Here is a 12,576-nt window from a genome sequence, read left to right as displayed (position 1 = left end):
CCACTTGCCTCTGTCATCCTCTTTCAGCCAGCCTATGCTGATGTTTTTTATCATCTAATTTCTGCTAACAACAGATTTTCAGCTCCTCTTGAAGATAAACTAAAACACAGCAGAAACATGAGATAAAGAAAGGCATCCCTGGGCAAATGAAACTTCTTGAGTCACATTCTTTTTTGGTGGAAGACTTCAAAATATATCTAAATATCAGTATGTCCAACAAGCTTTGATCAGTCACCTTCAGAGCACCAGGCTTTCCTGACATTGTGACAAGGAGGAGACACAGGCAAATTCACGAACTGAAGGAGAATAAGCAGTGGAGAAATAAGCTCTTTGGTTTTGCTTCCTTGACCAGCTAAAGAGAAAGGCTGGAAGCAGGGCTTAATGAAACACTTTTTTCACCTGAAATGGAAAAATACCCTGCCTAAATAACTTAGGAGAACCCATCCCTCATGGCTGTTAGACCACATTGCCTATGGGTATTGAGGTGACTAATCAGAGTACATAGGGATGTAAAAATTACATGTTGATGAACATAGAAATGCATCTCATTTGGGAGACCATTTGTCTGGGAAGTTTTAAACAATGCTACAAGGCAAGAGGGGAAGGAAAAGGAGTTGAACTTGTTCTTAAGAACATACATTTAGAGTTACATTCACTTTTCTTTTTAACCTATTACTGAATATCAGAGGAAGTTTCTAATCCTGGGGACATCAGAAAGTGGGCTTAGCCTGCTCAGATTGCTCTGAAGCTTCAACCAGTAGATGATTCACATTGGGCATTAAAAGAAATCCTCAGCTCTACCACAGGTACCCCTTGTCACTCACCTCTGCTGGATTCAGAATAAATAAGATGGAGGTGTAAAAGAAGCATGGGGGGGAGGGGGGGAAGTCATATATGTATGTATATATATACACACACACACGTATGTGTGTATATATATATATATATACACACACACACACGTATGTGTGTGTATATATATATATATATATACACACACACACACTGAAGCATATACAAGGGGCAAGGCAGGCTGACTGGGTCACCAGAACCATGCTCTGGGGCAAGCAGCTCCACAGGCCCCTGCAGAGCTCACCCTGTGGGGTCGCCTCCTGAGTGCATCCCACACACAGCAGCACCCTCAACCTCTTGCACATGCTTCATCAGGCACCCATAGCTCCCAGCCACCTATTACTTAATTAGATATTATTATACGTAATTAATAAGTTCCCTTGAAAAACACATGCACGCACACAAGCTTTCTCCTGCAACCCCGTGCAGGTCAATAGATGGCCAGCCTGGGCTGCTGTGTCTCTCAGAACTTTGCCATCCAACAGGCTGTTCCTGGCAGGGCAGAGCAGGCGGCAGTTACGGGAAGCAGTGCTGGCAGAGCATTACTTAACTCCTTGCCACTCACATCCTAGCTGGCTTCCACTCCTTCCAACACCTACACTTCAGCAACACTAAAAGGAGAAGCACCTCTGAAAGGAAGAAAAAGACAGAAAAACCCCAGAAAGCAGGAGATATAAAGGCTTTGTGAACCTGAAAGTCTGTACATGGGGAACGTGGCAAAGCAAGCACAGTGAAAAAGGCTCTTTCCCTTTGTTGATAGCTGGGGAGATATGAAGGGTCAGAGCGTGGAGGAAACACTTGAATCACAGTCAGTCAGAATCAGTACTATTTCTCAAAAAAATATCAATACAAATTTCCACTCCCCCAACCCTCCATTTAACTCTTTCCTTCTGAACCCAACCATAACCAAACCAAAGCTGGTACCACAATATCAGTCACAACTCAGAAATACTCGTTTTGAGGTTTTTGGCTCAGGCACCAATTTCCTCCATGACCTTGGGCAAGTCATCTGCTGCATTTTAGCTCCTAATCCTTAAGGTGAAGATGATGCCTCACAGGCAGGTGATGAGGTTATTAGTGAAGGCAAATCACCACGAGGATGGGAGGAATAGGGGTGATCAGCAACATAGGGAGAACTGCCTCCTGAAGGATCCTACCTGAGATCAGAAGTCTCATAAAACAGCCACTATCTAATTAGCAGCAATTTGTAATGATGTTTTGGCCTCTCATACTGAAACTGTATTTATTATCGCACGATACTATGATACTATGATTATTAAAATAAGGCTAAGTCTAAACCCATGCACTGTGGGCTCACTCTTGCACAAAACAAATGTTTAAGTTACCAGAGGGTGAACAGGACTTGTTCCTACAATTTTGTCTTCACCTTTCTGACTCCATGCTCACCTTCTGTAATTGTCCTTCTCCCTTCTTGTTCCCCCTCCTGGGGAACACAAGCACCTGTAATGCCTTATGAAGGGTGGATATATATTAAAGTGTGAAAGCTAGTAGGGAAGCAGACTCTCTCCAAATCACTCTCGGGCCCAGTCTTGTTCAAACTGCATGGCACTGTTTCAAAATAAGAACAGACAAATGGCCACAACTGTGACACTCCTGGGGTTTCACAGGAGGGTTCCCAACCTGCCCAGCACAGTTTTTTCTAGTTGATCCAGCACAGCAACAGCTCTTCAGCCCTCACCCCAACCTTCAGCTCAGCTACAGACTATACTGCTTCACAGGGAGAGGCAAGAAGCATTCCCAGGCATGCAGTTGATTCCTGACCCAACGAGAGAGATGCCCTTCAGCCACCCAACCGCAGCACTACACTCAGACCCTCTGTTTTTAATAAAATATCATGCATTCATTTGGCTGAAAATGTTTTCTGATCTGATCCAGATTGTGAGCATGCCCTACTAATGTGTAGTTGCTGAGTTCTTGCGGTTGTTCGCCTGTGAATACAGCATGGTTACACAGTGGGCATGTATGTAATCAGCAAGGATGATTTACTGAAAGTTATGATAGATTAAGACTGGGAATAGCTCGATAAATAGTTGTTAATTAACAGCTCCATTCAGTGGCAGGTTTTTAGCCTTTACCCTCTTGAGTCGGAAACCATACAATCACAATTACTCTTATTAGTTTTAGAAAGCATCCCAACTTGTGCTGTTCATTAAAAACAACAACGAACCTGAGGAAAAAGACAGTGAAGAAATTCCAACCCTGCAGTGTGCAAACAGCTTTTCTGCAGTGCTGGCACAGCACCGCATTTGGGAACAAAATCTGCTGCAAGTTACAGAACCACAATTAATTTGGCATCATCACTTCAATGATTATGTTGAATGAGGCAAAAAAAGATTCCAGCAAAGCTACAGAAGACAAATATTTAAAGTAGAAGGGATTACTGAAGCATAAAAATGCATTTCGGAGCTTGAAATCCCAGCCTTCACTTGACTTCATCTTTGATCAGCAGGACGAAAGCCCACAGTAGCATTTTTTGTTGTCTCTCTGAAAGCTTAGTAACAAGCAAGGCTAACACTAGAGTAATTTTGAAAGCTATCACCACAAAGTTGAGCACAGCATGTGACTGGCAATTCTCTTCTCACCACCATCTCCCTCAAGAGAGCTTCCACCACTGCATTATTTGTACTTTTGTTTTTAGCATCATGAACGACGCAGTTGTTTGTTTTTATTTTCCCATCCTCTTGAACAGGACACCTTAAATTCACAGGTGAAGCTTTTGGGAGCAAACAGTGTTTTTTGCTGTTTTCCTGAATATATTGTAGGGGGACACAAGGTCAAAGGAGCTGAGCACTCACTCTCAGGTAAGGAGTTTCCTCTAACAAACCCAGACCATGACTCACTTTTCAAAATCCTCCAGCAGCACAGTACTACCTTACTTTGGAGGCCAGAATGTTGTGTGCCTCTTTTTAGCTTCTTATTTTCAAAGAGTCAAGGGAAGAAATTTAAACAATAACCCACAGAGTTTGGCTTGTCACGTTCCTACAGCATTAGTCAGAGAGGATGGGAGGAGTGCGAGAACAGAAACCACAGCAGTGTAAGAGGTGTTGCAACAACACACGTTCTCATTTCAGTGCCTCAGGCTTGCCCCAGCTCCTCAAGGGCTCCTGTCTGCACCAGGACAGCTGTTTCATGAGTATCGGTTGGGAATGGTGCAAACAGCTTCCACCCTGGTCTCCATGAAGGTAGAAAGAAAGGGAGGACAGAAAATGAGAAGCCTCCAGAAGAACAAAGCCAACTCGCTCATGCTGGCATCAGGAGCCCACCATAGGATGAACATCATTTCCAACACTGGCACGGTGCACCAGTGCACCTCAGACCAAAGCATCATGGACTACCAGACAGCAGTTCACACGCACATCCAGATCTTGTTTCTTCCAAAAAGGGATTTAACAGGAGTGCAGTTGTTGTTAGCCTTCCTCCTCCCCTCAACCCATTAGCCCACCTATGTGCATCACTGCCGCACACAGCCCTGCACTGCTACCTCTGGTCCCAGGTTGGGAAATCTGCATGCTTCCTTCTCCTGCCCCCATCTCCAGGATCACAGACAGGTGAAACAAGCCAAGTATGTGTCAGCAATAAACAGAGGTGATTAGGAGAAGCATGCCACAAGCAAGTGCAGAGTAACCCTTCAAAGACATGGGAACACCTCAGCAATTTAAACAAAGTGCTAAACACAGTGGTAATTTCTTCAGAAACAGAAAACGCAAGCAAAATAAACAGCTCTGCTACTTTCTGTTGTGTTTATGCCTTGGTTTGGATTTTAGACTGAGATCGTATTCATAGGATAATGCACAAAGCCTCGGGCAAGAAAACAGCAGCAGAAGAGCTTACACTGGGAAGGGAAGGAGAGTACCTGGGAGAGGGGAAGGAGCAGGAACCTCTGTAAGATCAGGCACCAAAAGTTGCTTTCTTACACTGTCACAAATCCTACATACTGAGGCTGCATGTATTGGGTGAAAGGGTAGATAGAAGCCAAATCAATCACCATCTGTTCACAAAAGAGGCACAGAGTTTCCTCATAGCTGTAAGCCAAATGACATTCAGTAAACAAGTTTATCTCCTACGGATAGTCAGTTCCAAGACCTGAGAGACACACTTGGAGTTTGGTAGGCCTAGCAAACCTGAAAGTCAAAGGGATTTGGGGGAATTAGCTCCATTCATGCAGGATGAACAGTGCAACACGCTGCCTGGAACCACAACTACAGAGATGCACTGCCTTCATGGAATAGAATTATTTGAGTTGGAAGGAGTTTTCAAAGGCCACCTGGCCCAACTCCCTGCAACAAACAGGGACACCTACAGCTAGATCATGTTGCTCAGAGCCCCATCTAGCCTGACTTTGGATGTCTCCAGGAATGGGACATCCACCACCTCTCTGAGCTTAACCATTCCTTAGGATCACATCACACATTAAATTGTTTTGAAAAGCATCCTCTTTTCCACAGAGAAAAAAAAAAAAAAAAATCCCAGGCTCCAAACACATCTCAAAACAGGACTTCTTGTCAGGAAATAAAATCGTAATTGCCTAGCGATAGCAGTTATCTCTGTTCATAGCTACTGCCAGTTTAGCAGGAATAGGCAAACAGCAGATGCACCTCAAATTAATTAGCAAATATTTTTTCTAGAGGCAACATTGATATAAATTCACTTACTACTTCACAGATGTCTTAAAGAAAACAAGGACATTAAAGAAACTGTAGTTAAGTTAGCACAAACAATCTCCAAAGACACAGGAAAAATTAAACATAACCTCCCTGAATTATCACGTGCATCAATAAACAAAGGAACAGCACAAAAGAAGGCATTTGTTTTCTGGAGAATACTTGAAGAAACAAGGAAAAACCTTTTAATACCTTTTGGTGTTATTGTTTTTGTCACTTCCTGCCTTTACGCCCAAGGAGACATCACACCTTCCTGGCTCTCTTCTGCTCCTCGAGACAAAAGAGTGAAAATAGGGTACCTCCTTTCCAGGTCCTTACATGGGAAGGGCTTCAGAGCCCAGATGAGTCTCATTCAGAGATTATTTTCCCATCCCTGCTGCCTCCTTCTCTTGATGAAGTACAGCTGGCCCCCTTGGCACCCATTGTCCCACTTCTAAAGAAACAACAAAGTTTCCTAGAGACTTATTAGCAAACAGACATAAGAGTGCAGTAAGAGGAAAGAGACCCCAGAAATGCTTAGCCTCATATGTCTTTCAAGATAATGCTGTTTTCTCTAAAATCAGAGGCTGTTCCTTGGATCTTAGCAGGAGGTGAGTCAGCCACCTCAAGCTGTATCCTGTTTTCCTGGGATCAACATTTCTAGGTCCACTGACTGCAACAGAAGCAGAATTCAGCTCTAAGGAAGTAGATAACATGTTTTTTGATATTACACATTTATAACCCAAATAACACCCAAGCCTTCTAGTCCATGATTAACTTCTACTCCTGTCTTCTCGCATAACTGGGGCTTTGAATTAATGGTTGGAGTTATCAGTGTGGCTTGGGGAAGTTTGCAAGCAGCAATTAGCCAAGGACACGTGCTCTCCCACAAGCACACTTATTGAACTGACAGGGATTAACATTGTGATGATAAATACTGAAACAGTCAGCTGTGACGAAGTAGTTTTTATATCTTTCTTAAGAAATAAACAGGGCTTCCAGGCACTGAGTGTCATATCAGATGTAGAAAACAAAGGTACTCGTGACTAAAGCTCATGTCCACTAACTGGAAAGCATTAATAGCCAGCCACACCTGAAAGCTGAGTTGGATAATAATGCACATAAATAATTACCCACTGATTCTCATATGCTTCTGGCAAGTATCAAAGGTCTCGTGATTTTTACTATTTTTGTTAGCACCGCCAAGTATAATGCAATTAAGAAAATCTGGACTCTCATTAAAAAGAAATTAAGCTCCTGGTGCTTAGAAGTGCTTCAAAACATTTCTATCTCTGAAGTGAAGCCTGACCATGTAAAAACACATACGTTCAAGTCAATCTCAAATACGCATACGTTCAAATCAGTAGAAGATAAACTGAATTTGCACGTGTGTTGGTGTTAGGACTACTGGATTATGGCAGCATGCTGAGTTACACACTCATTGCTGACAAAGCCCAAAACTAACACAGACATAAGTGAGAAAGTGTATACAAGCTGCAAGAAACGAACCCAGAAATCTTTATAAGAATAGTGTGTTTGCAGGAAAACCGCACCAAGAACTATAATACTGAGAGGCCAGCTGTGCTCCCACACTAATTCTGGGAAATCCTAGGCATGGGTAGAAGGATGTGAGAAAAAAAAACAACCAAGCCCACAATGCACTGGTTGTTTAGGAGCTGTGAGTCAGCTTGAAATGGAATAGTAATGAGTACAAGCACAGAAGCATAAGTGAGGCACAGGACTGCTAAATCCACTCAAATCTCAGTTTTGGTGCTACTTTGGGAATGGGAAGCAGACAAAAGTTACCAATGAAACAAGCACACTTCAACCTCACTTCCAGCGTGAATTTCTTCAGTTCAGCTCAAACACTGCTGCAGTCATTAGAAACACAGCAGCAGAAGCTCCCTGTCGGGTCTTGTCTGCATTCCCAGGCACAAACTGGAGGAGAGTGCTGCCCACTTACAGTTGCTGTACAGCCCTCAAATGTTTATTTGTCTGAACTGCTTATTTTTTTACCATATTCTTTCTAGGAGAATCAATCAGCCAACACATGACACTACTTTGGCACCATTAGAATATTCTCCTGATGTTTTTCCAGTCTTTTATGAAAAGCCATAACAAAGGGAGCTCTTCTCAGTGGTGAGGCACTGGCTGCCCAGAGAAGCTGTGGATGCCCCATCACTGGATGCATTCAAGGCCAGGTTGGATGGGGCCATGGGCAGTCTGATATAGCATTGGTAACTCTGCTTTTGTGACAGGGAGGTTGGAACTTTATGATCTATAAGGTGCCTTCCAACCTGTTCAACAGCACTGTACACAGCAAGACTGGTGGACCCTGCTACTATTATCCTGTACTTGTAGCACTGTCCATATGTTCTATGCAGTGCTTTGCCAGTGTCCCAGGGTAAAGAATCAGCTCAGCAGGAGCAGAGCTAATGCCTTAATCCCAGCTGTGGCTGGAGGACGCTGCAGAAAAAAATACAGCAGGATTGCCACTCCCACATCCCTGTTTATTTTCGACACCAGTGACACGGTGGTCAAAGTTTGTTTTCATTTAATTTCTCCACAGTGCTGACAGCTCCTACTGCAGGGTAAAATAAAAGGGTGTTTCCAAGCTGCTGGCTCAGTCCCCTCCAGGCCAATGGCACATGCTGATCGTCATGTCCTCTGCCAAGCACAGCTGGGAAGCAGGGCTCAGCCCAGTGGGCAGCTGTGGGGTGCCACTGCTACCTGCTGAACTCTTCCTTGGCTCCAATGCTCAGCGTGATGTAGGAAAAAGAGGTGCCTTGTGCATCCAAGGACCACCAGCATACACAGTGCTTAGCCCCCAGCAATGCTTTTCCCACATGTAAAGCAGAGATGGGATTCAGCTGAAACCTCACAGGGTCTGGGACCAACCCCTGCAAGAGTTTGCTGGTTCCAAGAAAGCACCAGCTGCATTTTATCAAGCACCAACTGCAAACAGACTTCAGTAGTGAGCATCAGACTTAATTACCAGCTGGCAAATCCCACACATGCAGTCCCATGCTAAGAGAAAGATGTGTGGGACAATTATGTTGTCAGCATGTCTTAGTAATAAAGGCAACAACACCCAGGGAAAGGAATTATGCTAGTAAGCTAGTGCTTCTGAAAAAAAATATGTTGTCAGTCTGACCCTGTGAGAAGCTGGGTTTCAATATGTGAAAGTCTTTCCAGAAGTAAATGAAGAAAACGTGTTAGTGGTCTCATTGCTACAGAGACAACAAACTCTGAACACTCCCAGATTTGAAGGAAGCTGGAATATGGCTTGAGATTTTATGACTCAGACTCTTTATTCCACCCTCCAGCCCCAAATGAATAAACAGCACTTGCAGTTGCTATGCAAGATGGTGCATTTCCTTCACATCACAGACAAAATCCACACGCTCAGAGGTTGGGAAATTCATGGTTAAGGGCAGTGTCATTGCAGTACTGGCCATAACTTCACAACATTTCAGTAAATTCAAAGGAACAATTTTCTAAGCCAAACATCGCATTCATGATTCCAGTTTATGGGTTAATAAATAGCTTCTGACATTTTATTATGTTCTAAATCAGTTAGAGTAGACGGTTACTGCGTACCGACAGCAACATATTTATAAACACTTGCATCAAGTTACCAAAATGACTTCATTGTGGTCTGGATTGTTTTTTATAAAGGGGATTAAGTAGATGGGAATACATCACTTTCCATTGCTGGTGGCAATGAGAAGCACTGCAAACAAACAAACGAAGTGCTATACTCAGACAAACTAACAAAACTGAGAAAAATCTTAGCCCAACGAATTCAAACCCATTCCTTTAAATTTCTGAAGATATCTACGCTAAAATCATGACTGATTTTTTTCAGTTTGGTTTGATTTGGTTTGCTTTGTTTTAAACCATCCTGTCACTAAGACAATTTTGGAGCCATTGTTTATCTCCCGGTAGAGTCAAATCAGCTGTGATCCAGTACTTAAAGGGAGCTCATAAGCAGGAGGGGGACCAACTTTTTTGCACAGGCTGCCCAGAAAAGCTGTGGGCATCCCATTCCCAGAGGTGCTCAAGGTCAGGTTGGGTGGGGCCCTGGGCAGCCTGGGCTGGTGAGTGGCAATCCATCAGGAGCTGGAACTGTGTGGGCTTTATGTTTGGTTTCAACCTAAGCCATTTTCTAATTCTATAATTCTTACTGAAGTTTGAGGAGTACACTGACCACTTACCACCTTTTTCAAACACAAAAGCTTTCCTAAGCTTTGCAAAAGCAAAAATACAAATCTCAGTAGAGCAACTTGCACACTGATACACCATTACTTTCTTTTAAAGCCAAACAAAATTAGGTCCAGATTCAGTGGTCATTCTTGCTCTAATCCTCCACCTCCTGCTTCATCATCTGCCTGCTCAGGTGAGGACAGTGTATATTTTTCACAGTGCTTCTTGTTGAGATTTTCTGCATGTTCTGGTCCTTTCACAAATCACCTTCTTATGTCTGCTGCCTGATGTGTCACAGATCACCACACCACAGACTGAGACTCACTAGGGAAGAAGATATCATAAAATGCTCTGTAGCCTGTGTTTCTGTTATTTGAGATAGAAAAGTTTGCACATTACTTCGTTTTTATTGATGTGGTCTGACTAAGAAGTTTTTTTGCTCCGTAATCACTACTCATAAACACAAACCAACAATAAACCAGGTGCAAAACATTTTGGCCTCTGGTTTGCGCATACATTTTTTGAATGGCATACAAACAATTCACGTTGTGACCTGATTATCTAAATTGCCTGCTGCCACTTCTGCTTCCTGATTGAATGCCACCAATATGAACAGGAGCTGCTCATAGGCATGCTGTGTGGCACAGCCACTGATACCAGACAGCCACCCAAATATGCACAAACAAGGAAATATCATTACAAGAGGGCAAAGTGCAGTTTGTGAGTATCTCACCAACACCTTCTTCATGCCAGCATAACTGTTTATTTTTTGAAGAGACAGGACAGTATTCGTGCACCCAAATCCTTTCAAAATGCTCTGCAGAGGTACTGTGTTGCACAAAATCCTGAAGGGATCAGGAAATACAGATGTGCAAGATGAGTACAAACCTAGCGTGGCACAGAGGAGCAGACTGCTAGAGATGTGTGTTATCATGCATGGTTCTGGAGCATGTGCTCTTGCTGGAGCAAGAGGCAGCCATGCAGTCGGAATCCCCAGTCATCCCTTCAGCCCATTCACCACAAATAACAAGAGAGACTCTCTGGGGAGAAAGTGGTTGGTCGGTTGGTCCTCCTGGCCTCCAGCCTTCACAGAGCACTGCTACCCAGCCTCCTCACCCCATCCTCCCCTGCATCTTCATTACAACCCTGCTCCTGCTGCCTTTCCCTGAATGAAGCAGGAGGTGGAAGCAGTCATCCTGCTGAATCAAAGTGGTTAATACTACAGGGGGTGCAGGCACAGATCTGCCTTCTCACTCTCCTCACAGAAATAACTTGCATCAAGTCAGCAGCAAAAGGACAAAATAGTAAAGGGCCTGGAAGTTCTCTGTATATTTAGGTTGTCTTTAGTTTGTTGTGTTTATCACTACATAACATTCTAACTTACATTATTTCGGTCGCATGCCCAATCACGCCCTGAGTAAGCTCCTCGTTATTGGTACCTGAGTGCAATAAAGGCTTTCGTTAGCCAAAATCATAAATCATAAATGCTATCCGCCCAGTGACTGCAAAAGGGAAACTACAGTTTTACAAAAGTGAATATAAAACAAACAAAAGAAACATTGCATAGAAACAGCATCTTTTACACTAAAACAGACAGCAAGGTCATTTTTATGAGTCAGTAGGAAATATGGACTCAGCGATGATCATAGAATCATAGAATATCCAGAGTGGAAAGGACCCCAAGCGCCATGGAGTCCAACTCCTGGCTTCACACCCAAAAATCAGACTGTATGTCTGAGAGCACGGTCCAGATACTTCTTGAACTTTGGCACTACAGGCCATGCCCACAGCCCTGAGAAGCCCATTCCATGCCCACCACCGTCTGGTGCAGACCCTGTCCCTCACCCCCAGCTGCCACTCCAATGACACAGCTCCATGCCATTCCCTCAGGCCCTGTCACTGTCACACAGAGCAGAGCTCAGCACTGACCCTCTGCTCCCTGTGAGGAGCTGCAGCCTCCATGGGGCCCCACTCAGCTCCTCTGCTCTGGGCTGAGCACACAATGGAACTTCAGCTGCTCCTCATGCACCTTCCCCTCCAGAACCTTCTGTATGCTTGTATGCCATTCACCTTCACCATCTTTGTAGCCCCAGTGTCTGTTCTGAACCACAGCAATTAGACCAACAGAGTTGGCTGCAAGCATGTCCAGAAACTCTGGCCAAGGACCTGTTTCCCCATCCTCCCCCCAAGTTTGTGATGAGCAGGAGCTCTGGCAGACATGGGAGCCAACCATTAGAGACACACTGAAACTTGCAGACACAATGACACAGCCCTGCAGAGTTGCGTGAGCACCACAGTTCTCCCACACATCGACATGTGACCATGCAGAGGAAGCAGGGCACACATGATTGGAAAGTGTGGTTCCAGTACCCCAGCTCAGGCACTTGCAGTGCTTAAGGGAGCACATGGCCAGTCACCAGGTAGGTTTGCACTAACCAAGCATGCTGTCTTCTCTCACCTTTACTTTTACCACAGCAGGCAGGTTTACCACTGAGCATGCCTCTCACAAAGTAGAATTCTCCCACTTCCCTTTTATCAATCTGAAATGCACCTGAGGAGTGTGTAAGTGGCTCATTGGGGCACTAGATAACCATCAGTCTATGAGACTGAACACAGCTCTGACTCAACACTTTCATATCTCTTTCATCAGGGCATGTCGTGCAAAGAAGTTTTCTGCAGGCTGGCTGCAATTATGAGCACAGAGACTGGGAGAGATGCTGTGCAGTCACAAGTGAGTTGTATCCCCTTGGCTCTGCAGGCACTACAGCCTATGGGGACAGATTCTAGCCCCCTACAACCAACGTGCTCCATACAAGCTATAGTTACCTTCTAGTTTTTTTCTTCAAAGCAAACCTTT

General features: G+C 44.2%; 1 protein-coding gene across 2 annotated transcripts in view; it reads right to left on the bottom strand.

Moving 5' to 3' along the window:
- ZPLD1 (zona pellucida like domain containing 1) overlaps positions 1-5,977 on the bottom strand; it is a 111,184-nt gene extending 105,207 nt beyond the window's left edge. The window contains exon 1 of one of the 2 annotated variants that reach the window (XM_072352252.1): positions 5,727-5,977. The gene's annotated coding sequence lies outside the window, so the exon portion shown is untranslated. The remainder of the gene's footprint in view (positions 1-5,726) is intronic. The other variant, XM_072352259.1, reaches the window with a different exon arrangement.
- Between the last annotated feature and the right edge of the window lie 6,599 nt (positions 5,978-12,576).

This window comes from Excalfactoria chinensis, chromosome 1 (assembly GCF_039878825.1).
Source record: "Excalfactoria chinensis isolate bCotChi1 chromosome 1, bCotChi1.hap2, whole genome shotgun sequence".
In the NCBI taxonomy this organism is placed as follows: Eukaryota; Metazoa; Chordata; class Aves; order Galliformes; family Phasianidae; genus Excalfactoria; species Excalfactoria chinensis.
The sequence above is the reverse complement of the archived record's forward strand: the minus strand, read 5'-3'. Positions and strand labels throughout refer to the sequence as shown.